Here is a 26,077-nt window from a genome sequence, read left to right as displayed (position 1 = left end):
CTGGAGCCAGCAGAAGGGGAAGCCTCCACATCTGCTGTAGGATAAGTACCATAAGTGAGAAAGACACAGTGATGTGAATGAGTGGATTCATGAACACATCTGTGAGAGTGGGAAACAGTGGTTCACTCTCATGCACAGGTCTCCCCAAGCATCCCCTGATGACTGAGGTATTCATGTTCTGAATAACTCCTGGGTGAATAATGTGAATAATTCTATAATGCCACGCAAATTTTCTTGTTTCAAATGTGCACACACCAGAGACATACTGGCATACTGCCTCCCTTCTATTTATTTTCCAAAATTTGCAGGAAATTAATATCTTTAAGACCTCTGTACATTTGTCTACCTGAAAGAGATCATCCGGTTCAAAGTTTTGGTGAGGGATAAACCCATCAACATTGGCACATAAGGAATTACTTAATCGCTTAGAAAAACAACATACAAATGGGGCTTGCACCTCTCTGCATGGAATAGAATCCTACCAAATCACAAACCAGAAAAGCACCATCCATCTCCTTAACTGCACAGTTCAGTCCTCCCACTTGATGGTGTGTCAGCAATTCCTTTGCAATATTACTAAGAACCTTCATCTTCCTGGGTCCAGCAACACTGAAATAATTTCCCTGCTGCACTCTCTAATCTTGTGGTTACTGCAGGCTTGCTGCACCTCAGCTGCTGAGAGATGGAAGTGATATTGTTAACCTCTATTCACCTCATCAGGGAAAAGAATAATAACACAAAAACAAAGCCACTCCCACTGCAAACATCTGCTGTCCTAGCATAGCTCTCACCTATTTTGTGCTCAGAATTTTTATTCTAACAGAAACCAGGAAACAAAAATTGTAGAATTAATTTCTGCAGTGACTCACAAGGGTAATAAGCAAAGTCAGAGCTGTTCTGCCTGCCCAGCTGAGGGAGCTGAGTATGGATGCCATGGCTATAAACAGCAGAACAATTCCCCGGGCTCTTGGTCCCTTTTTTTCCTCTTTGCTGTTACTAGGGAAGTGGCAAGAGAGCAGGTGATGGTGACTGGTGGTGGCAGCCTGCTCCCAGCTACTATTTTGCCAGGATGCCCTGATGCTTCCCCAGCACATGGGACTTGCTGCTCTTGCCTGGTGCAGTACGTGGGCAGTTGTTGACTTCTCCCTCAGATTAAAGAGTAACTGATAACTGGACACAAAGGATTCATCAAATGTCCTCTCACACCTCTTCCCTGGGCTGGGTAGGGATTTGCTGAGTGCACGCATAGTGATGGTCACACAGACAAAAAGCAGTGGCACCCATATGGGATTTTCAGGAATAATAGAGGGGGGCAATAATCATGAGGTCCATGGCTCATCCTGCTGGTTAAACAGAGGCAACACAGGTTAACAGAAAGCTGATTGTTTTCCTTATCCTGTGGGTGTAGGAAGATGGAACTGGTTTGCTCATGAGTTGTGTCATTAGCAAGTATACAGTGTTAGCAGCCATGTACTGGGAAACTTCCCAAGCTCATTAAACCAGGCCTAGGACTTGCATAAATGTTTGGATTTACTGGAAAGCACATGTGTTTTGGTTGACTCAAAAGTGGTAAATTAATTCAGAGCTGGAACCACTTTTCAGCTGCAGACATTGTCATTTGCATTTGAAAATAATGTTGTAAATAACACTGTTCCAATGTTCTTTAAGAGCAAATGTGTGATATTATTTCAACTGAAAATTTGGGAAGCCTGCCTAACATGAAGCAGCATACCATTTCAGCCTGAATTAGATTGTTCTTTAAAGCTCCAAAGAAATCTCTCTCCAAAGAGATTTATTTTCTTTTGAACAGCTGGTACTAACTACATGGATGGCAAAAATATGATTTCTTTATTTTTAGAAGAAAGTTATTACTAAATAGTCTGAAGGTTTGAAAAAATAGCACTGGGGCCCCAGATGTTTGAATTCTCTGACCAGAGTGATGTTATTTCTCTCAATTCTGGTACAAAGCTTTAATGGCATTGTTATGATTTAAACAAAATGCTTAATATTTTGATGTTCTTCTGCCTGCTGACTTGTAATAATGATGTTTTATTTGGCTTAGATGTATTAAAGAATGCAATGAAAACCTTGGGGAAATTCTGCAGAGTGGCAGGGAGAGCTACCTAAGCCTGAACTTGAAAAAGGTGTGCAAAGTGGGTGAGTTGAACAAAGAGCTCTCAATTGTTAATTTATATGAGAAAGTAGAAAATACCAGTTGCAGGTAGTGGGAGATGGGTGGTGGAAAGTGGGAGGTAGAAGTCTGAGAAAATGAACACTGGTGTGGGAATACTGTCAATAGATACTCAAGCTGTTCATTGCCCCTGGACTAAAAGTTTGGTTGCCAGCTGTCCTTGGACAGTTTACCTGAGCTGAGATGAAACTGTGGATTTGAAGGCATCACAGCTGACTCCAGGCTGAGCCAGCACAAGTGGGCTGCCTCCCACCAGCACCAGCTCAGCATACACAGCTGTGGCCCACACTCCAGACTTCGATGAGTACCACTGAGTAACTCTGTGGCAGAGATTAAACCCATTTTTCCAACATATCATGTAACTGCCTGACTGTGGGGCTGTTATTTCTTTAACTGATTTCCATCACCCTTTGCTTTCTCTTTCTGTAAGAAGGCAGCCATGCTGTCTTCCAGGCAGTGCTCCCTCATTTCCAGAGCAGAAGGGCCTGTGAAGGGAAAACTAGGCAGAAATTAATTTTACACAATTTATTTTACATGTTGTGTATTTGCATGTTTTATGTATAGGTGAAATGAACTTTATCAAGGATTTAATCTAATTGCCAACGGCCCAGTTCTTGGAAAAAGCTGAACTAACTGGCTGAAGCCTGGATTCAGGCTCTGTGTTTACAACACTTGCAGTTTAAAGCTGGCCTCAGTTGTATCTGGAGAACAGCATGTGTTCCAGACACTGTCAAAGGCAGCAAACTGCTGAAAAAATCCTGCCAAAGCACCAGCTGAAGCAATGAGAGCTTTCAGTTTCTTACAACTCCATTTAACTGCGTGCTCAGGAGCAACCCATTAAGTAGCGAGCAACCGTGCGAGGGGATGCCAAGGATTAAAGGAATCCTGTCGTGAGATAGCAGTGACATTCGCCTGGTGCCTTCCAAGTGACAGTGCTTGCCAAGCCCGGGGGAAGTTGGTGACAGCACCTCAGTAGCAGCAGCAATTTAGCCAGCAGATTGGCAGGAACAGGACCTGCTTTCAATAGAAGGTTGCCCCAGCCATCCTCGTGGCAAGTCCAATTCGTGAATCCTCTCAGGGGAAAGAATGTCACAGAAATCAATTTTACACACATTTGTGTGCGTGTATACACACTCAGATGGTTCCAAGTGATACATTTGTCAGCCCCTGTAGCGGCAAGCACCAGTGGCAAGGGTTGTTGTGCTGCTGATGGGCTCAGAAGTGAACAGAGGCAGCAGCTCTCTCCCACTTCGTAAGTTCCTCATGGCTGTTGTGACCTGAGGGAAACATGGAGCTCACAGGAATTTTCCACCTGCAGGAGGTCAGAAAACATCCAGTGCTCTGGACACCAGCAGACTTGTCAGGACATCAGCAGCCCTCTGACTGGCTTCCCTGAGCTTTCTGAATCCCAAGACTTCCAGGCTTCATCTGTGTGGCTGTGCTGGAGGGTACCAAGTTCTGCTGTGGCTATTGGCCATTCTCAGAATCCAGCATGCATGGTTGTTACCTCTCATTCAGGATAAATGAGCCAGTGAAATGGGACTTCACTATAATGACAAAAACTTTGCAAAAAGGTTTTTTTGTGTTTTGGATTTTTTTAATTTTTCTTAAGTATTATGGAGGAAAGCCTTGCTGAATTTATGACCAATATGCCTTATTGCAGTTCCTTGCAGTTAGCCTCAGGGAAGCAAAGCTTTTTTATGTTCTTATTGAGGGAAGCAACATGGAAAGGCCCTGAACCTGGGCAACTGCTCATATCAAGGGATGACACTTTGATTCATAAATCCCTATTCAAATCTTTAATTCTAATTACTTTCCAACATTCACAGTACTCCCAGTTTTCTGCTTCTGTCAATGTCCTTAGGTGCTCTCAGTTATTTTTAGGGATTTCAAATACCCAGTCCCAAGGTCCCATCATTGTGGAAAAGGCCCTTGTTAACTAGGGGTTCTTTCTTTGAGCAGTAATTTAGCTCTGATCAAGAACACTTGCAAAGAATTATAGGATGGTAAATAAAACTGAACTGCACACTTGCTTCAGAAAGGGTAACAAAATCTTTGAAGATGACAGTACCACATAGATGGTGAAGATATATACTCAAAACAAGGTGTACAGAGTGGGACTACAAACATCAGACCTCTCTCACGTTCCTTGCCTAGTACCTATTTTTCTCAAATTTCCCCATCCTGTTTCTTAAATCTTTGCCTTGGATTCTCCAGGTAAAGGTGTGCTCAATGATGTCATGGGATGGTGTCAGCTAGGGGAGTCATGAGAGAACCAGCTGGGGGAAACATTTCCCAGCTTCCACAGCTGTTTCTGTTCTGAGATCTCTAGAGGCCTTGTTTTACTTTTTCAGCTGATTGAAACAGATGTCTTGAGCTTTAGTTAGATTTTTCTATATATATAAAACAGAGGTAAGAAGAAAGAAGACAGTTTTCATGTGAGAGGAAGAAAGAATTTTTTCTCCCTGTGTAGCAGCACTAGCATGGATAAGTACTTAGGTATTAATGAAGCCCTTGAGTATTGCTTTGGTCGCTCAGATGAGAACAACTTATCCCCTCATAATGACAAAAATCAATGTATAGCATTGGTCAGGTGAGCACTATCTTCTGGAGGCAGGAGACAATACATCTTCTGCACAAGAGCCAAAACTAATATAGCTTCTATACTAAAAATCACTAATAATTCCCTTTCGTTTTACATAACCGATACAGCACTTAGTGATTTGTTTCTCTGTTTGCCATAAATTTAATTTGATTGAGAATGGTTCTTTGTCATTTGTCCTGAGCTAGCACTGAATTTGTATAGTTACTCACAAGGGCATTCCCCCTGACAAATGGGAGCTGTATCTCAGCTCTATCTCAGCTGCACTTCAGCAGTAGCTTTTACTCCCATTCAGGAATTAACCCCATCTGTCTTCATCCAGCACTTCAGTGGGAGCTGAGTGCACAGGGTGGCTGCAGGATCAAGACAAAATACCTTATATAGCCAATCTCTTTTCAGACACTTCTGAGTGCAATTGCAGCACATCAATCTGTGCTTGCAAATCTGTGGGCAGGTTTCTGAACACACGCAGTGGCAAGCACCTACATTTATTTCAATAATGCTTTGCTTCCCTGTAACTAATGAAGACACACTGGTCCAGCCTTGCTTTGGACTCAGGTAACTCTTTATTATGAAGCCACAGGAACACTGTTAGGCTTTTTTCAGTCACTTAAGAACTTAATTTCCAGTACGAACTTGTATCTCCACTAAACAAGTAAGAATCATGAGGTTTGTTATGGTTCGTTCAGCAGGTTCAAGATTGCAGTGCCTTGTGATTATATCACAGAGATAAAGAGCTGGAACTTACTCCTTAATATGAGCCTCTAAAGCTTTGTAGCTTCAAATATTCTTGTATCTAAAGTTGGCCACAGTCACAAGCTGCTGTTGTTTGTAAAATTAGGCTGTTTCGAGAAGCAAAACAGTTATGAAATAAAACAACCTGGAAGGTGAGAATTGCTTTCTAAGCCTGTCTTCATTTAATGTGAAGAAAAATTTTTTCTGCCTATTCTACATAATTATCTCTGATGTAAAAGTGAGCTTGTACTGAATGTACAGTAAATAGAGAATCCTGTCAAAAATATCAAGAAGAGACAGAAAGTGACCTGAAGCTGAACTCTTAAATGAAAAGCAAAACAATCTGTTAGATGCCAAGGAGAAGTCCACATGAAGCCAGTACTTCATTTGTCTTCTGTGCTTGTTGGTCAGAATAGGAAAAATGGGATCTCAGCAACCAGCACTTTTACAGCCTAAGAACAGACACAAAGCTAGAAATGGTTCTAAACTGCCACACAAGTGGAGGCTCTCCATCATTTATTTTATCTTCAGACCCCATAATGGGGTGATGTCCAAAACTCATACTCACTCAAGTGTTTGACCTTCTTATTTTTCATTTCTGTTATGAATGCCTAGAAAAACTCTGAGAAGTAAGTTTGGCCAAGTTCTGTAATCCTGGGGTATGAAGGACTTCAGGACTCTTTGCCTACCTTCTTTAACCCTGTGTCCCATCTTGTGCTCCTGAATTGTGCTCCTGAGTCTGTGCAGGGCCTGGTGCCCCTTGTGCCTTGCCAATATATGTAGTTGTTCATCTCATCCCAGTAGCTTACAGGTTTAGACCTCACTCCACAGCTGATTTACACGCAATTCCAGCACCAAATACTTAATACCCTCCTTTTCTCCCAAGTTACCAAGTTCCCTCTGCCTCAACAGGTGCCTTAGCACAGCTGCAGTTCTCATGCCAACATTTCCCAATGCTTTTAGTACAGACATTATGGGTTGCACAGAGCTCAATGCACCACCAGTATGAACCCTTCTGTCAAGCTGGACTTAGGGTAGCCCACGTAGCCTACAAGTGTCCACCAATGGGCCACTATGTCTTAGCATGATCTGTTCCAGTTAACTTTCCTCCCTCTCTCAACACAAATTTTTCTTTATTATCTAATGTTTTCTCTTTGAAACATACACATTCAAGTCCACGAGCACATGAAGACTAGCACTGAGCTAGTGCTAGCAAAAGCAAATATATAAACAAAGGTTATATATTAATGAGCAATTACACCTCCCATTGTGGAGAAGCAATTGGGATAAATTTGCTGAGTGATCAGGTTACAAGCTTTCAATTTAGGCTAGTAGCAGTCTATTCTGTAGTATTTTGTACTGTAGAAATAAGTTTACAGGAAGGGCACACCTTGAAAAAGGGGAAATAGAATGAAATTGCCATGTGTTATTCTAAGCACAGACCCAAGGAAGTCTTTCTGAAACATGTTTAACTTTAGTTTGGACATGTTTAGGCCTTTGGTGCCTGAGAAAGAGTGGTACACAGCAAAAGCAATGTGATTATGGAACCTGACATGCCTCATAGACAGATCTCTGGACAGTATTTTGTTTCTGATAAACTCAGCAATGAAGCATGGAAGTTGAGACTCTGCAGATGGCAGCAGTACTTCAAACTTCAGTGCCACAGTACTGGATGTGATAGAAGCTGAGACAGATTCTCCAAGTGGAGGTACTATTGACTGGCAGACTCTCTTGGAGTGTTATGTGTTGCTGCTCACCAGCACATGACTGATGTTTTTTTCATTTGGAAAGGGAAAATTTTTATATTTGCCAAGCAGCAGAAAGATGTTCCTGAGAACCTTTTGGTTCTCAGCATAATCAGCTCTTACCCAGCTTTATCTTGAGTACTGCAGTTGTTATTTTCAAAACAATTTACATTTTTCAGGCTTGCAACAGCATTTGACTTTGTTGGCTTGGAGGAGCACAGCACAACAACACTTCAATAGTAAGGTCAGCTGAAGCAAAACGTTAAGGATTGCTTAAAAAAAATCCTTTCATTGTGGCAGATAGCTGGAGCTAAAGAGAGGCAGAATGATCAAACTGAATGAAACACTCCTTTATTCACAGCATACAAAAAAGGTTTGAAGAGTAGAGAGAGTACATAGCTGCTGCATGTGGATGTTTCTGAGATCTGAGAGCCATCTGGAATTTTCTGTGCTCTGCACAAGTTGGCTCTGCATAGGTCCTAAAGGGTCTGAACTTAGATGTAGACAAAACCCCCCGAGAGCAATGTTAACGTCAGCAATTTTCAGCCTAAACCTCTGACTAGTAATGGATTGGGGTCTGAGTAATGGAAGAGGTTTGTGTAGAACCATAATCTCCCCTGCCAGCAGAAGCACAGGGAGAACCAGTAGAGCATACTGAGATATCCCTTTTGGAAAGGTCTGAATCAGGTATCCAGTCATATCTGTCGAGTTATTCAGAGAGAAGGTCAAGAACTGTATGCTCCCTGTGAGGCTGGCAAGCTCTGCTGAACACCTAATTCTGAGACTAAATCTGACTCCCAACTTTGCTACTTCCCAGCGACATGTAGAGACTTCATCTGAACCTCAGGGTCCTCAGCCACAGGAGTCTGTCAGAAAGCAACCCAACACTCTGACTGCCTTTAAGCAGAGAGATGTCAGCAAGGAGAGACAATGCCAATTTCTGCAGTGGTTCTGGAGAACTCCTGTATGAATTACCTATAAGACACGATGTGAAAAACAGTTCCAGTGACCTGGAGTTAGTGGTAGCCCTCCACGTACATGAGCTTTCCAAGCCCCAGCAGCCTGTGACGCACATCTTGGATACAGCCAGGGGCAGCTTTCACAGCTGTCTGCTGCTGTTAGAGCAGAAGAGAATGTTTTAGTTGGAAGGCACCTACAGTGACATTACCTCCCATTCAGCTACAGATAAAGGAGACCCTGTAGAGCAGTACAAAACAAAAGAAATTAGGTTTTCAGCTCTGCATCCCTGACAAGATATCTCTACATATCTGGTTGATTATGCAGTAGTTTCCTTTCCTTTTTCTAGGTCTCTTAACCTGAGATGACATCTTCAGTTTGTGAGATTACATGGGGGCTTCCTTGCCCTAATGCCCCTCCTATTTTTTTCCTTCTGGCTCCCGAGTAATAATTCATCTGTAGTTTTTAATTCCTATCTTTACCTCTTCATCATCTCTGCAGTTCCTAACTCTAAATTTTACTAAGCTACAAACAATCCAGAAACATAATATACAACAAGCAACTAACCTCACACAAGTATACCTGTTTAGGCCTCCCTGCAGGGCTTTTTCATGATAATTCCTTGACCATTAGGGTGAGCATTAGGATCTAATTACATCTACTATTTTATAGCTATTCAAGATTTTGGCTGTAAGCTCTGGTTTTCCTTCTATACTTCTGCTACCAGCAGCAATGAGAGTTTTCACCAGCATTGCTTTGTGTACCTATTTATATTGTGATGTATCTAGGGCAAGGCTAGTGCCTTTTTCTTTTAAGCACAAAATCTTTGCACCATAAGCTCAATGGCATAGGTGGTCCTTGGTGGATAGCTGTCTATTTCAACATCATTACTGGGCTTCATGCCATTTCCCAACTGAAATCAAAGAGACAACACAAATGAAATAAATAGAAAATCATTTACTAGCAGGCTAAGTAAAAAATTAACTGTGAAGTTTGAACTTTTGATTGACGTGAGGATTTATTTGGGGCAATTTCATTGGATAGGAGAGATTTGTTGGATTATTCAGAAGATTTGTGTCTGAGGCTGTAAATTTTTGCCTGCTAAGTTCTGTTCAATAATCAAGGAAGTATCTGCTAGCTTAGTTTGGACTCAGCATTTTTGTGTTTCATCCCCTGCTCTGTACTATTTATAGCATTGCTGGGTGATTGTAAAGATTATGTATGCTTCAATACTAAGGGAAAGTTTCCCTGTAAAGCCTCAGGATTCATTGAGATGAAAGGTGCTACACAAGTTGCTACCAGTTTTGTTGTTTAATATACTGTGAATGGTTACCTCTCAACATAATGTAAAATTTGCCTTAGCTGGGAACTCTGTTTACTGAACACTTCTTTCACCCACAGTGTTAAACCAATGATGGCATTTGCTGTTTTCATAACAACCCAGGAGAACACTGACTCTGACAGGCTGCTAACCCCTGATGGCTAAATAGCTAAGGAGAAGTAATGTGAGAAACAATTCTGCTGAAAATAACTCCAGACATCATCACTGTAGCACATGGACTCACTCCTGCCACAGGTCTGTTTCCCCTGCAGCAAAATCCCTCTGGTTCCCTCCCCATAGTGGTAGGTTGCTGCTCAGACTCTCCTTAGCATTGCCACTTCTTTTTTTTTTTTCTTTTTTTCCAACTCTGTAAACTTCAGGACAAAGAGGAAGAGAGGACTTGTCAAAACTGATATGCCACTCTGCTTCTGACTTACTCAGCAGAGGGAATATAATAAAGCAAACTGAAGGTTTGGTGCCTAGGTGTGCTGGGAATTGGATTCAGAACACTCTTTCCAGTTTAACTCCATTCTAGAAGTCAGTGAGAGAGAGAGAGAACTGCACTGTAACTACCTATGGTGATGGAAAGGCAGACAAAAAATGTGCAAAGGCAAGAACAGCAATCATGCTGGAAAGCTACATGGGACCAGACTTACTGCCCATCAGAAGACCTCATCATCATCCATGTGAAACAGCTATGTACTGTCTGCACTAGTCTGTCTGCAAGTATTAAACCACAAAATACAGGACCTCCTGCAAGGTAGAACTGCGCTGAAGATCAAGAAGTGTAATGACAGCTGCCAGGGCTGAAAAGTTGTCCCAGTGGAAGTAAAATCCTTGCCAGCCAACAGGGGTGGAAAGGAGAGAGAGGGATCTTGCCTAGGCTGAGTGGCTCTACAGTGGCTATTACATTGTAGAAGTGAGTAGACTTGGGCATCAAGAGTAATAACAAATTACTGAGGCATCAAAACAAGAGTCATAAGAGGAATCTAAAATAGCTTCCACTGTCTCAAACAAACATTTTCTCTTAATTCTGAGAGAATGAAAATAATTGGCAAGCATGCCCAGTAGCAATGCAAGTTCCAAAGTTATCCCTGTGAAACCACCTGTCAGTATGAGCAAGAGTGATTAAACACAAACAAATCAAAGACAGGCTTTTCAAAAGCCTCAGCAGTCAAATTTTGCAGGCTGGTGTATATGTGGTTATTTACAAATACATACCTAGATAGTCCTCACTGGTACTCACTAGAGAATAGCTTGGAGTAGTCCTAAAAGTCACCTCATAAGGATGAAGACAAGAAATAAAGCAAAACAGGGCTACATTTCAGGGCATAGATCTGAAATGCACATGACATTTTCAGAGTTGTTACAAGAGCCTCCTTATGCTCAAATTACTGTTGCTTTTCTGGATGGATGGCATGAATTAATGTGTTTTTCCAGTGATATTTGAAAACTAATCACGAGTGGGAAGCAGCAATACAAGCGGATTGGATGGAGTTTCTTTTTATATTACTATTAAGGGTTTATTTTGCTTGGTGCAGAGACTGTATGAAGAACTATATTTTGGCTGATGAGCTAGTCCAGGAACTGAACTTACAGCCAAAGGATAACCTGCTTGAGGAATAAGAAAGAAAAATCCCTTGATTAAGTTGTTTACAGTGCACATATCCAAGCCAAGAAACACAGATGATCCTGATACAGGCCATCTGGCATGCTAAAAGAAGTGCAAACATCATTAAAGAAAACTGTGCATCTGGGGGACAGTTAAACCTTCTGAAGGGGCAGCTGGCTTCCCACCAAGTACAGAGTTAAAAATTCCATTGCTGGACTGTTGGCCTGATCCTCAGTCAAATTTTCCCAAAGTTTTTGGGCTTAAGGCTGCAGAACAAACCCACATTCATGAAAACAGAAGCAGCTTCAAATTTTAATGCAAGTGCTTTCCAGGTGTGATAATGATCAAAGCTGAAAAATCTGATGGAAACCCAACTTGTGGTTTTGAAGCTGTTATCTGTCAAATCTGAGGCAGTGGGGTTTGTCTGAACCACACAGTCAAACGCTGCTGCTCTCATCCAGTACTAAGTACTCATATTTTCCATACCTTGACATCAGCACTGCTAGGATTCCTGAATACTTCACACTAAAAGAAACAATACACATGTTGTGCCATCTTCTCTGGAGAGGAAGAAATAAGGGCAGATAGAAAAGCGACAGGTTGGAAAATAATTTGAGTGACAGCAAAAATTATTATTGAGGAAAAGCCTTCATCATATCAAAGTGACAGCAAACGTCTAACTAGCCTGAAAGTTATTAAGAGAAATCTGGTGGTGGTCATGGTGAGGCTGCAGTGTGTCTGACAGAAATATGCTGTTGCTGGGGATTTCTCAGGGAGAAGCTCCTATAACACCATGAGAAGCTATTATAACACCAGGAGAGGCAAGGGGCTTGATTCTCTTGCACCTCTGTCTTGCACAAAATAGAATCAGTTAAACTTGTGCAGACATGTACAAGCAGGTCTTAAATACTGAACTGTTGTGTCTTACCTCAACATGCCCCTCAGTAAGAGAAACTGAGAAAGTGGCCTGGTGCAGCACAGGCACAAGCTGCAGAGCCACTGGGAATGGAGCAGGAGGCAGAATCAGGAAAACTGCTGAAAGACTGGGAGGGAAGGTGGTGCTGAGAAAGCTCTGGCCAGGGCCAGACAGCACAGGAGACAGGAGCTGTAGGAATCTGAGACCCCTGGGAGCTCTGCTGCCCACAGCTCTCACTGCTCAGCCAGACCTCAGTCTGGTGCTGTCCTAAGGCTCCTGGGGGAATGCAGTAACATTTATTGCAGCTGTGGGCTCTTTCTACTCTTTGCTTTTCCCAGTTTCTCATGTAATCTTCTCTTGCTTTCTCAGTCCTACTCTATTTCCTTTCAGAGTCCAGAGAATTTCCCTTGGCTGCATACTTTCATTCACTCTTATCTCTAGCAGACAGCCCTTGACCTGAACTTTTAGATCATAGAATAATTTCAGCTGAAAGGGATTTCCAGAGGTCATGATAAGGTTCAACCTCTTGCTCAAAGCAGAGCTGTCCTTGGTGAAGTTTCTCAAAGACTTCTCCAGTTCCCAGCCATGGATATTGGACCACATGCCCAAAGAGGCTGTGCAATATTTGATCATCCTTATTGCAAAAAATATCAGGATTTCCCTTGCAAGCGGGGCCCTTGCCTCTCAGCCTTTTGTTGTGCTTTTCCACAGAAAGTGGAATGCATGCAAGTAGAGGGTAGTTTGGTGGGTTAAGTTTAATGATCTGTTTTATAAAGACTCACATTGCTTTGGACAGCTCTTAAGTATACAGTATGGGAAACAGAGAAAATATATGACATACATGTACATGATGTACATGACATACATTGTCATTTATGCAAGGGTATAAAACTTGCAGAGGATTTTAGGTGTAAGGGCAGGCTCTATCTAATCTCCTTCCGGAACCCTGAGAAGGAATTTCAGGGTAGTAGTAACTAAGGAACCACATTCCCTTTGTACCATGAAGCAGCCACTCAGAAAACATGGTTTTTTTTTGGTCTCAAAGTGCATTCTCCAGTGAAGTGTAGTGCCTTAGGCTGTGTCAGACCTTCTCTAAGTTGCAGAGGTGCAAATTATTTCCTGACCTCCTTCCTTGTCCACTAATCAACTGCAAGAGAGGATGGCAGGGAGGATGGACATGTCTGACTTGAGCCTTTCTGAAGACTGACAGGGTATGGTTGCTGCAGCTTTCTCTGTGGGGTGATTACGGGTGCTTTTGGGAATAGCAAGTGCTGATTTTAGCTGACACAGTAACCCTGGAGCTTTGTGTAAGGATTTTCTCACACAAAGCAGAACTTGGAATTTGATTTTGTGAAAGCACAGATATTCCTGCCTGGTACTGAAAAGTGCTGGCATTTTGTCACCTCTGAAGCAGATAATTCTTAAGTGTTGCAGTCCACTGTAATGGATGCTATGGTGAATCCTTAAAGAAAGATGTCCCTTTCCTGCTGCTGGTATTTTTAATCTGCTGACATGTTCTAGAGCTCAGATCAGTTATTTACATGCCTCATCTCATGCACGTCTCATCCTTCTCTTCCCTTTTCAGGGGTCAGCTGTCCTGGGGAACCCATACATTTTCCCCTATTTGTTGAAAAGGACCATCATAGTAGGCAGTCTCAAGAAAAATTAGATACATACAAGACGGTTTCAGTCAGTCAGTGAAAAAAGCCTCCAATAAAGTGTAATTTTAGCACTTAACAGCTTCTGCTTACTACTGAATGGCTCCTCAGACAAACTTAGCTTACACCAAGCTTCTCACTTAGCTTACAACTGAATGTGACCCTGAGACCCAGTATTGTTTCATGAATCTGCAACAGACATTCACCCTGCAATAACCTTCCTAGGTTTGCTTCAGCTTGTTTATATGTCATTAAAGTATATTTAATTAGAAATATTTATTTCCATTCTGGTACCTTAGGCTTGGCTACACTCAGTGAAATGTAAATTCACAGAATGATAGATTGGTTTGGGTTGGAGGGATCTTTAAAGATCATCTAATCCAACTTCCTGCAGTGAGCAGGGACATCTTGAATTAGATCAGGTTTCTCAGTGTCCCATCCAATCTGACCTTGAATATTTCCAGGGATGTTGCATCAACCACCTGTTCCAGTGTTTCACCACCCTCATAAAATAATTTCTTCCTTATATGTAGCCTAAATCAATACCTCTTGTCCTATCCCAACAGGCCTGTCCTCTTCTTTCTTATAGCCCCCCTTTATGGGAAGATCATGAGAAGGTCTCACCAGAGCCTTCTTTTCTCCAGGCTGAACAATCCTAACTCTTTCAGCCTTTTGTTACAGGAGAGGTGTTCCATCCTTCTGATAATTTTTGTGGCTGTCCTCTGGGCCTGCTCTAACAGGTCCATGCATTTCCTGTGCTGAGGACTCCAGAGCTGGATACAGTACCCCAGGTGGGATCCCAACAGAGCAGGAGGGGAGAGTCACCTCCCTCAACCTAGTCACCTTCTTTTGATGCAGCTCAGGACACAGTTGGCCTTATGTGCTGTGAGGGCACACTGCCAGCTCATGTCCAGCTTTTTATCCACCAGTACCCATAAATCTTCTGTGCAGGGCCACTCTCAGTCCCTTCATCCCCCGGCCTGTATTGATATTAGGGGTTGCCTGGACCCAGGTGCAGTACTTGTTGAACTTCATGAAGTTCATATGAGTCCACTTCTTGAGCTTGTCCAGATCCCTCTGGATGGCACCACATCCCTGAGACATATCAACCTTGCAACGATAAATTAAAGCTTATCTAATGATACACACACGTCCCTGCTTCACAAATTTCCAACATGCTTGTTTCCCTGACCACACCAGTGATGCAGTTGGCTCAGTGCAGGCCAAGCTATTTCCAGTTCTTTGGTACCTGTTAAGAAGGAAGACAAATTCTACTGTCCCCTGGCACTGCCTAGATGTACTAGACACATCCCTGGCCTTGAGCTATTTCTTCCCAAGTCACTCTTCCCACAGGAAAACCTCCTTCAACTCCCTTCACTGAAAGAAAACCACTTTCAGGAATAGGTCTCCATGTTTATAGCTATTCCCTATCTAATATGGGCTTCTTACATGGTTACATACCTGATGTCTTCTACTGCACTCAGATGGTGAGCTGTTAATGCCAAAGAAAATAATCTGTGTAGGACAACCAAAGTGGCTGTGAAGTTTAAAGATTATGTTTAAAACATAGCTTTTTTGGGGTGTTTTTTGGGGTTGGTTTGTTTGTTTTAATTCTAGTTTGAGCATTACCCTTCCCAGACTTTAACAGACACGTTTAACATAGGCACAAAACTGCTGATAAAATAGTCAGTTCTTCGGTCTAGCCTCAACCACAGGGCACTGAATTTTGCTGCCACTGAGACCTTCCTCCCTCTATTTACTGATTTCTGGGGTATCTCATTTACAGAAGCTTCCTGGGCCCCTTTTCAGATCCTGATTGGGTCTACTGATTCAGCCCAGTCTTATTTTGGCTTATTCCTCTGAGGCTGAGCCACATGCTAATGGGTTTTGCATCTTACTGCAGCTGTGTTAGAGGCAGAAATGCAAATACAGAGGCAGTAAATATGCAGCAGCTCCTCCTTATTTCACCTTCTGTTCTCCTCAGTGGTGCATTGTCAGTGTTCATCCCTCTAAAAAAAAAATCTTTCTGAGCCAGCTAACTCCAAGCAACAAGAATGCTGCAGTGACCACCTACATCAAGAAGCATTTGCTGAAGTTTCCTCCCCGTGGTAAGGGCTTATCTATGAGTATAAATTTGCTACACTTGGACATTCTGAAATGGCTCTTGGTGTGAATCTAGGCTTGCAATAGCTCTAGGCTTATACCAGAACAGTTATTCCCTATTGCCTGTCCTGATTATTTTAAGTGCAGACAAACTGTAGCAGTAGCTCAGCCAGAAGCAGCAGAGAACATGCTGGAGTAAACAGGGTGCTGACAGCTGCTGGTGTTTTACATAGGAGGTCACAAAGCCCTACTTTGAGCTGGATTGCTTTAAATGTTAGTTGCTGCCTGGAGCACTCTTTACAGTAGCTCTCCCTCCTCTGAGGTGAACTGCTGTTAGCAACAATGGAAAATTCTAGCTGAAAAAATTAAGTAGCATTAGGCACAACTAAAGAAAAGCTGTTCAAGGAATTGCAGCAGCACTTTCCCTTCCAGAGAAACACTTGGCAGTGACGTTTGTACAGATTAGGGGGAATTTTAATTCAGTTATGTAACCTCAGCTATTGTTTCAAGGGAAAGGATAACCTTCCAAGTGTACTTTATCTGCACATATTTTCCTGATGTAAGTGGCATCTAGATCAGCTTCTTACTACTCTGTCCATTTTGCTCCCTTTTTAACTTGAGATGTCTCTAAGTCCAGATGTCATCTCAGCAGAACAGGGCTTTGCCTGTTACCATAGCTGGTGAGTGGAACCCTCATAGTCCTTGTCTTGATCCACGAGGTTCCAGGTGGATTTCCCCCTCCCCATCTTGAAGTGGGGAAAGCTGTGTGGTCCTTTGTTATCAGCTTGGCTCAAACCATGACACCCTGCAACTGAACTCTTTGCCTTTGGATGCCAGGCTTAATTTTGGCCCTCACACTGACTTGCAGCTCTGATGTCCCTTAATGATGACTACAGCACTTTTTCTGCCCCCATGCTGAACCTTGCAGTGAAAAGATACTTTTCAAGTATTATTGCAAAAAATCAGTCTTGAAGAGGTGGAGCTTGAAAGCATTTAACTACACAGACTTCCCATTTTAGCTGAGCTTTAAATTAAGAAACATATCTTAGAGACAAGGGGCCTGAAGAAAGTGGTGTTTCTACAGGAAGGAAAGGTCTGAAAAGTTATACCTGGAAGCTGGGTGTAGGAAACAAAGGACTGTGATGTTTATGAGGCAATTTGGAGATTCATAAGTATGTGTCCCATGATGGACAATACCACACTGCATTTGTGTATAGGTTGTAATGTTACAACTGGTTTCCTTACTGTGAGAGTTACCCAAGCCACAGATGCTTAAAGACTGCAGCAGTGGGTTAACAGAAGTCCATAAGTCCATTTGTCTCAGTCTCTCCTGGCAAGTGCCCAAGCCATACCACACAAGTCACAGAAGGCAAAGGCACAGACTGGGAGAATGAAGAACCACCCACTGGGAAGAAGATAAGGTTTGAGCCCACCTAAGGAACTCCAGGACAGTCAAATTCCCACTGACGGGAAAAGGGGAAATATAGCCCTCGATTTTAATAAAGGGAAATGAATCCTTTATTGTCTGCACAGAGCAGAGGAATTAAAAATTACTGTTTTACCTTCACGGAAAGTATTTACGTTACTGACCTTATACTATATTATTCAGACAATCTACTAAATGATTCTTTGTAAGACCTGGGTGCTGAGTACGAAAGTCAGGAATCTGCTGGATGATGGGTTTTAAAGATTCTAGCAGCTGATGCACCTTTGGTCCTTCAAACTCTGTGAAGGTCACTGTATTAACAACTGTTTGAAGAAGAATGAAGTATCATACTGCTCTGGCAATTCTACCTTGGGCAATGGCAATTGTGTCTCGTGCTGTTAAAAAATACATAGAAAGTCTTGTAAAGGCTGATAGGAAGTGCTGTGCTCTTACTGGCTTGTTTATGTTGCCAAGTTAGATGATTCAAGCTAGAGTTGAACCACACTGTGCTTTCAAGGCATTATATTTAATAATCTAGCTGGGGCATAATACTAACTAAAAGAAAACTTTGAAACAGTCATGAAACATCATAAAGGATGCTGAAAGACTTCATGTAAGGACTGACATGTCATCTCTGCCTTATCAGAAACCTTTTGAAATATTTGTGTATAAAGGCTCATGGATATTTCTCTGTCTTTGGAGAAAACTGGAGCATCTAAACCTCTTCAACGTTTTGCTTTCAGAGGTGACAAGTTTGCGAGAAACTCTGTTGCACTGGCTAACCTGATCAGTCTGTCAAGAGAGACTGGCAAACAAGGCAGACTTCAGTTCCGTGGGCACAGCGAGAAATGTCTTATTCTGTGAAGTCACTGACCTGATTTTAGGTATTGATGTTGCAAGTGAATTGGCTTTTGACAGCTTCCCTTCATCTGAGCAAGTGTTGGCTTGGTTACACTGAGGTGCAGGCTGCTTGCTAATTGTCCTTTCACAATGCTGTCTGGCAAACCCACACTCTCTTTGTGTCAGCTATGAAAGCATCAGCTGGAATAGCAGCTTCTTGGCTCAGTCTTTGAAGGGAGTTATATACAGGTGACAGAATTTCAAAATGCTGTTTTTCCAGCTTAGTAGGCAAGTGAGGATTCATGGTAAGGTTTTTCTAATAAAGGCAGTGTGATACAAGGAAGTATGAAGGACAGGTTTGCACAGACAGTAAGTTCCTCTCTGTTAGGAAATGTTTTTATAGTGGCAGCTCAAAGCGACCTCACTGAAGAGAAGAAACCCCTCCTTTGAGACGTGCAGCCATGCACATCATGAATTCATGATCTCAATTAGAGATGCCAAGTGTCTGAATGGTTCATAGACTGGATATTGCGTACTCTGGATTTTTAAATAGCCCATAGACCACTTTCAGAATGTCATTTAAAAGAGAAGTTTTCCTTTCAGTCACTGAAAAGATCATCTTTTAGATATATGCTCACTGTGAAGGGGAACAATGTTCAATTCCAAAAGCTGCAAACTGGATAAAATAGGGACTGAAAAATGTGAATCTCCTGTCTTTTACTTGGATAATTGAGTAATAGGTGTATGTGTCTATCTTCATTTACCTACATATATGACCCTTCAATATAGATTAAAATATATACATGTATATATAAACAATATAAAAAAAATCCAATTAACCTCCTGGTTTCAAAGTTCAGGTCTCAGATGTTAAGATATTTGAAAACTAAAGCTGCACGTGCAAATCTGATTTAACACTGATACAGATGTGACAATCTACAGTTGCCTGACTTTGTGGGTTGTTCTCAGACCATTTGCCTCAGCTGACCCTGAAAGGAAAGTGTTTTTCCATTGAGTGATGCTGAGTAACGTAATACTTAAATAAAAATACTGTTTTGAAATGTTATTACTGAGGGCAAAACAGGTCTATTTTTTCTTCTCCCTGATTTTGAGTGTGACAGGAGAACATAACAATTTGATACTGAAAATTGAAGCATCCCTAACTAATACCAGGTAAAACAACCATTACCCCCTGGTTTAAATACCTCTTCTGAGAGAGAAATTCAGAAGAGATACCTAACAAGAACCATCTAACAAAGTACCTCTGATGAACTTCAGTAACATTCCAAGGCCAACTATCCCATGAGAAAGAAGGCAGAGGACAATTCTTTGGCCAAGCATAAATCTCATTTTGAATGAGATTATAAAAATGCTGACTAACTGACCCAGTTTTGCTTTTGCTTATAATACCATATGCTGTTCCTTGCTTACAAAATTGTAACTTCTACTGATGTCAGAAATAGCAGTAATTTTACCTCTATAGGAGCAAAAGACACTTTCTCTACCACACTTGCACGAGACCCCCACAGGATGATCATAATTAAAATAATAATAGGTCTTCCAACAATTTAATTCAAGCAATTTGCTGTTGCCAAAAAAAGAGAGGTAGGTAATAAGTATAGGGAAAACACTTCAGAGGTAGGTGAATTGTTTCACAATTTAATCAGTCAGGTCTGCATATCTGCATATAAAACACAGCTTCTAACCCCTAATCTGTGGGAACTGGGAGGAGGAGGTGAGAGGAGAGGTTTTTTAAATCATCAGATGAAGCTGACACCTGAATGCACTTCTTCAACTCTGTTGTTGTGGCCTCTGGTTAACTAAAATCCCTCATAATACTTTGGGAAAATCAATACTGCATTAACTCATTTACCTTTTTCCATTTTGCATCCTCAAACTATGGCTTTTTTTTTTTTTTGGCTTTTTTGTTTTTTTACTTTTAACAACTTCAAAGTTTCCAGTTTTGTGACACTTCATATTTCCTCAGATTAGAAATTTATCTAACATACTTTTTTCTGTTTTTCTCATGCTTTTATCTTATTTATTCCACAAATGTTTTTTTTTAATCTTTCCTTCTCATCTGTTTTCCATTCATCCCTTGCTTCCTTTTCTAAGTGAAAACAGCCTCGACATACCTGAGCCTGATGATCATCTCTCATTTCCACCCTTCATTTTCTTCCCTTTGAGCCAGCATTTGTTGGATAAATAGGAATCTGCCTGTAGAAATATGTCATTTAATTAACAAAGAAGGATAAAAAAAAATCTCAGTGTGAATGAAAAAGACAGGGAAAGACAGAAACTAAGTAAAAACAGTCTTGTATGAAGCAGTATAGCGCTGGTGAGATGTTAGTATCACAGCTGGTGACATGCCCTCTCCTGGTCATACTGCTACAAGAGCAGTTCCTTACTTTAATAACAGGCAGGCAGCTGTTCAGGTAGGAATTCAGCGTTTTGGTTTGGTAAGAGAAGTTTAAAGCACATGTCAGAGTCCTGAAATTTGAGCTTGGTGGGCAGGACTGTGCTACAAGGAGGGAAACATCAGCTAGGAAAAAGTGAAATCAAGAGTCAAACTGCCCCCACTGATCTGGGGCGTGGTTTTCATGGTGGTATCCTGGGAATACAGATCAACATTCCCTTTCCAGAAATAAAAAGGACTTCAAGAGGTGTCTTGGGTATAGTGCATGCTTTTCAAAGTCTCCCAATATAATATATTGAATCCTAAACCTGAATAATTTGGAAGATCTAAGACAAATGTCAGATACCATTTCTGATCTGTAGTCGAAAATAGATCAGAAATACAGATTTAATCTGCAGGTAAACATTGTTGATTAGTTCCACAACTGACTCTTTAGGAAAATAACAAGTTACACTGATTTTCAAGGATAAAGTACTCTGATTTAATTATGAATATGCGATTATGTTCTTTGTGTTTGAATGGATAGTACAATAATTTTAGAGGCTGAATCCAAAATTACCCACGTAAGATGAATCAGCCATCTTCATTTCTATTCAATTTGAGCTGAGCATCATATCTTTCAGTCATGCTAATTTCAGCCAGAATTGAAGCCCCTGATTGCTCTTGCCACAAGTGGGCCCATTGATGCAGAGAGCAGCATTACATCTGCTATTGCACCACTGGTGGAAATGTATTTTAATACCTTGAAAACCTCATAAAACCATTTTCATTCTCTGTATTTATCAATAGATGCAGAAGTAACAGAAGAAAGTTTTATATGCAACTGAAACTCTCTGAAAGCTGTGCCTATGGTATACACAATTCCACAGAGCACCCATTATTCAGGATCTCAACCCTTGTGGCAGGTGCAGTCATATGGCACTGATGAAGAAAGTTGTATTGGTTAAAATTTAATAGCCTTTACACTAGAAAGGGTGCTCAAGGTTATTTAAATAACACAAATATGGATGTTCACAAAACACAAATTGTATAGCTTCATTTTTGTCCCTTCCTTGTGGATTCTTTCAGGAGATCCATGCATTGGAAAGGGTGCCCCAGTCTGGAATTTGCTACTGCAAATTGCATCATCCCTAACTAATATCAGGTAAAACAACCATTACCCTCTGATTTAAATACCTTTTCTGAGAGAGAAATTCAGAAGAAATATCTAACAAGAACTAGTTAACTAAGTACTAAATAATTCCACTGAAATCTTCATCTTAGTTCCAGGGCAATATAGAAGCAAGAATCCCATTTAGTGTAAAATCCACAGCAGCACAATGCCATTTTCTGCCTAATATTACCCCAGCTGTATTTGTATGTTTTAACATTCCTTCTTGAGGTTTTACACTGGTGTCTGTCTATCAAATTCCTCTCAGGTTTTTTCCAGATCTTATCTCCAATCAGCAAATGGATATTAATTTTTGATTCTGTCATCCAGTGTGTGCTTTCCCAACTGGGTTTAAACTGGTTGGTTGCCTCAACCCATGTACCATCTCCACATAAATTTATATTAAATGATTCAAAACTATCACAGGCTGGAGAACTAGCCACTGCTTGTGGTGGCAACTTCACTGTCTCAATCAAGTAGGTTCCTTGAGTTAGAGTCTAACTATGGCCTTTTTGTAAAATCATAGTATCATAGAATAGAATGGTTTGGTTTGGTAGGGACCTTAAAGAAGATCATCCAGATCCAACCCCCTGCATGGGCAGGGACACCTCCCACCAGACCAGGTTACTCACAGCCCCATCCAACCTGGCCTTGAACATTTCCAGGGATGGGGCAGCCACAACTTCCTTGGGCAACCTGTGCCAGTGCCTCACCACCCCCAGAGTGAAGACTTTCTTCCTGATGTCTGACCTGTTCCAGCTGAAGTCCATTACTCCTACCTTGTCCTACTGGTACATGCCTTTATAAAAAGTCCTTCCCCAGCTTTCCTGTCGGCCTCCTTCACGTGCTGGAAGGCCATTATAAAGTCTCCCCAGAGCCATGCTGAACAACCCCAACTCTTATAAAAACATATTTTCTTCAGGCTTGCTTGTTTCTTTTATCTTGTTCCTGTCTATATGTTCACCATACATGCACCAGTGTGCAAGCATGCTTGCTTTAACAGTAGCCCAGGGGCACTAAAGCTTGGGGAGTCCTGCCTACATTTGCTGGGCCCCAATTCCCTTCCCTGCCAGCAGCAGGAAAGGCAGGGGAGGAGGATCTAATGCATCCATTTTTCCATACTGTGCTGGAAAATGGCCTCAAATTAATCCTATGGCTACTTATACCAGCTCTGGATCTTCTTTGTCTTTACAGGATAAGACAGCAAAGCAACAGTTTCAGGGTAAGTTCAAGTCTGAAGCTGATCTAGAAAAACCATCATGATGTTAATTGTCTACTGACTCCAGCTTCCATGTTTTTAGAGCAGTCTCCTGTCAGTGGCAAGATAATCAAAGTTACTGACTGTTGCTAATGAAAAATGTCCTTCTACGGTTTTATTACTATGCACATATAAAATATAACAGTTTAGCCTTTCAAATAAACCAAAATGTTTAAATAGATGAATTTAAAATAAGACTGGAAGATAGGTACATAAAACTACTCCAAATAATCTGGGCTGTAGTTCATAAAGCTTTGATTAAACACTTCTAAAGAAGGGAAGTGCTCCTTGAAGTTAATGAATATTTTGGTTCCTTATCAACTTGTGGATCAGAGCTTTGATATAAACACAGCTGGTGTGTGTTCAACTACATCTTCTACAGCTCTACAAGCTACAGGATGTCATTTAAAGAGGAGATCTTGTGAGGATGTTTATTAATGCTTGAGTTTGGCAGAAGTAGAAGATGCAAGCACTGTACAATAGAAACATACACAGAATAGGCTTTTAAACTCCCCCCTCCAAAAAAAAATTAAACAAGAATTTGTAGGTTACATACTGCATAAAATATCACCATACTTACAAATTGTGTGAGAAATTTGCAGGAAATAGTTAATCTGTTGACAAAGAAGTAACTAAAATTTTTATTTACTTTCACGTCATAGTACGTATGTTTTATTTTACTCTAAAATTCTATTACTGCAGATTAACCTTTGATGTCTATCTCAGCTTCCCATGTGTAGCTTCTAGGGGAACAGTGGCCCTGTGCAAGACACTGTCATGCTGCTCCATGTGCTGCATTATACTGGATGCTGTATGTGTAAACAGTGCTGTTTCAAAAGAAAAGGAATTCTGACTCCTGCTTATGGAATTTCTCCCAAAAAAATGGAATTTGGATGATCTCAAGGTTAGGCAATACAAGAAGACATATGTAAAAGATCTTGATCTGGGGTTCAAACAAGTGCAGCCTTGGTTTCTCAGTTGTCACTACTGGGTAAATACCAGTTTCCTTCTTCTCTACAATTCCATCTTTATTTCAAAGAAAATTCAGACACCTAGAACAAGGACATATCCTTAGGTCTCTCTCTCTGTGTTCAAAAAAGAATTACTGCAAGGAAAAAGCACAGTCAGAGACCATGACCATAGGACACCCCAACATCTGCATGCCTTGCAGCTAGAAGCACTTGACAGATTCAGTGATTATTCTGTCAGAATTTTGTTGCTGTTTAGTGACACTTAACCTCGTGATGGACACCCATACTATGATGCAGTTACAGTAGAATTCACTAAAGGAACAAAGAGAAGAAAGTTGTCTAGCCAGACTAATGAGGTACAGTGAAGGAGAAATAGTTTAAACTCTGTTCTCAACCCTCGAGAGTAATTGGGCGGTGCACCACCTCACTCTGTTTTCTGGATACTAATTTCTCTAGAATTTAATCAGATCATCCCTTTTCTCTTGAAGAAGTTAGCACACTGAGCATGTGTTTCCATTATAATGCCATCCTGGTTGCCATGAGCCAAGCTGCTTTTAGATTAATCAGTGGAATTTAATACAAGTTGATAGAGTAACTCCTGCTTTTATTTACATTCTCAACCCTAAAACCGAATCTCAGAGCTCTCTATGGGTGACAAGATCCTCTGCTTTTTATCACAGACTTTAAAATGCCAATGCTGAGATAGAAATAAAGACCATATAAACAAGGAGTTTATGATGTAAGAGGATTTAAGTTGAACTACATTTTATGTGGTCTTTTTGTTGTGTCTTATGTTTGTGTGCTTATTGCACCAATATCAGATTGTGGCTGAGACAAAACCTCTGTGATTATCTCACTCCACAAAATATGCACACAGCTTAAAATCTCACCCCTTGTGTTAAATGCATAACAGGTATGTATACATACCTACACCTACAGATATAACCTGTAAGTTATTCAAGAGCTGTACACAAATGTTTCTGCCTATCTTTTCTCAAGTAGCATCGTCAGTTGTATTACAGAATATTGCTACTCACAAGCAAATTAAAATGTAGACAGGAAGAACTAGGATAACTTCTTCATGAATACAAGTCTGACAGTTTAATTACTGAGTGTTTAGTGACATTTATTAATGAGCTAATCTGTTGATGCTCTGCCTTGCACTGATTGAAAAAGCTTTGTTGAGAGGTCAGTAGACAAACTCGCACAGACTGGGTGAATGGTGCCTGACACCGTGACCCTTGCTGTTGGGTTTTTTTCTGGTATATACATTTGAGTCCAGAGGGCTGCCTGACTTATGATATAGCATTCATAAGGATCCTAAAATAGTTTCTGTCCTCCATTTGATATTTATTTTCAGAGGATAAAAAACAAAGGATGGGGAAATGCTGTCACTGGTGGTACAAGCAGAAGTTTCCTGTCCCTAGGGGTTTATGGCATCTCATATGAACCTGCTGTCACCTTGATGCCTCCTCACACAAGGCTTGGCTACTTAGTTACAGTTAGTAAAGTTAAGGTGAAAGAACTAATCCACCCAAGGCGGTGAACCCCTCTGGATGGTGAGTTCCTTGGGAAGGAAAGAAAAACTAAAGCTTCGAAGAAAAAAATATGTGAAGTGAAGATTTACTTTTAATGGGAGCAGTATGTTTATTCTCTGTGTAATTCTGTACTTGATGTGCTGATCTTCATGTGCTTCCTGTGTCTGGGTGAATTGACTGAACTGACTGACACCCTCAGGCACATGGGGTGACCCTGGAGGTGCTCTATACAGGGAGAGGAGTTGGACTTGGTATTCCTCATGGGTCCCTTCCTACTTGGCATTCTATGATTATCTGATGTGAGAGGTAAAATATATGAAAGTTTTAAATAAAGCAGCATTCCCTTTGCAACTTTTAAGCTTTTCTGTCTAAGTCAGAAAACCAGAATTATAGTTACAGCATATGCATGGGAAGGTATACAGGTAAAAAAGGAAGAAGGCACAGGTACAGCCTTACTTCATCAATTCCTTTTAATCGTTCTTATAAACTATTATAAACTAAGTTTATAAGAATATTTATGAAGATAAGACTATTTAGTTTATAAGAATATTTATTCTTTGTAAGAACAATATTTATTATATATAAATACTATATGTTCTGTAATTATAAATATTTATTTGTTTTATTTATAAAGAATA

The sequence above is a fragment of the Heliangelus exortis genome, chromosome 5, assembly GCF_036169615.1.
Source record: "Heliangelus exortis chromosome 5, bHelExo1.hap1, whole genome shotgun sequence".
Lineage (NCBI taxonomy): Eukaryota > Metazoa > Chordata > Aves > Apodiformes > Trochilidae > Heliangelus > Heliangelus exortis.
Note: the sequence above shows the minus strand (reverse complement) of the source record.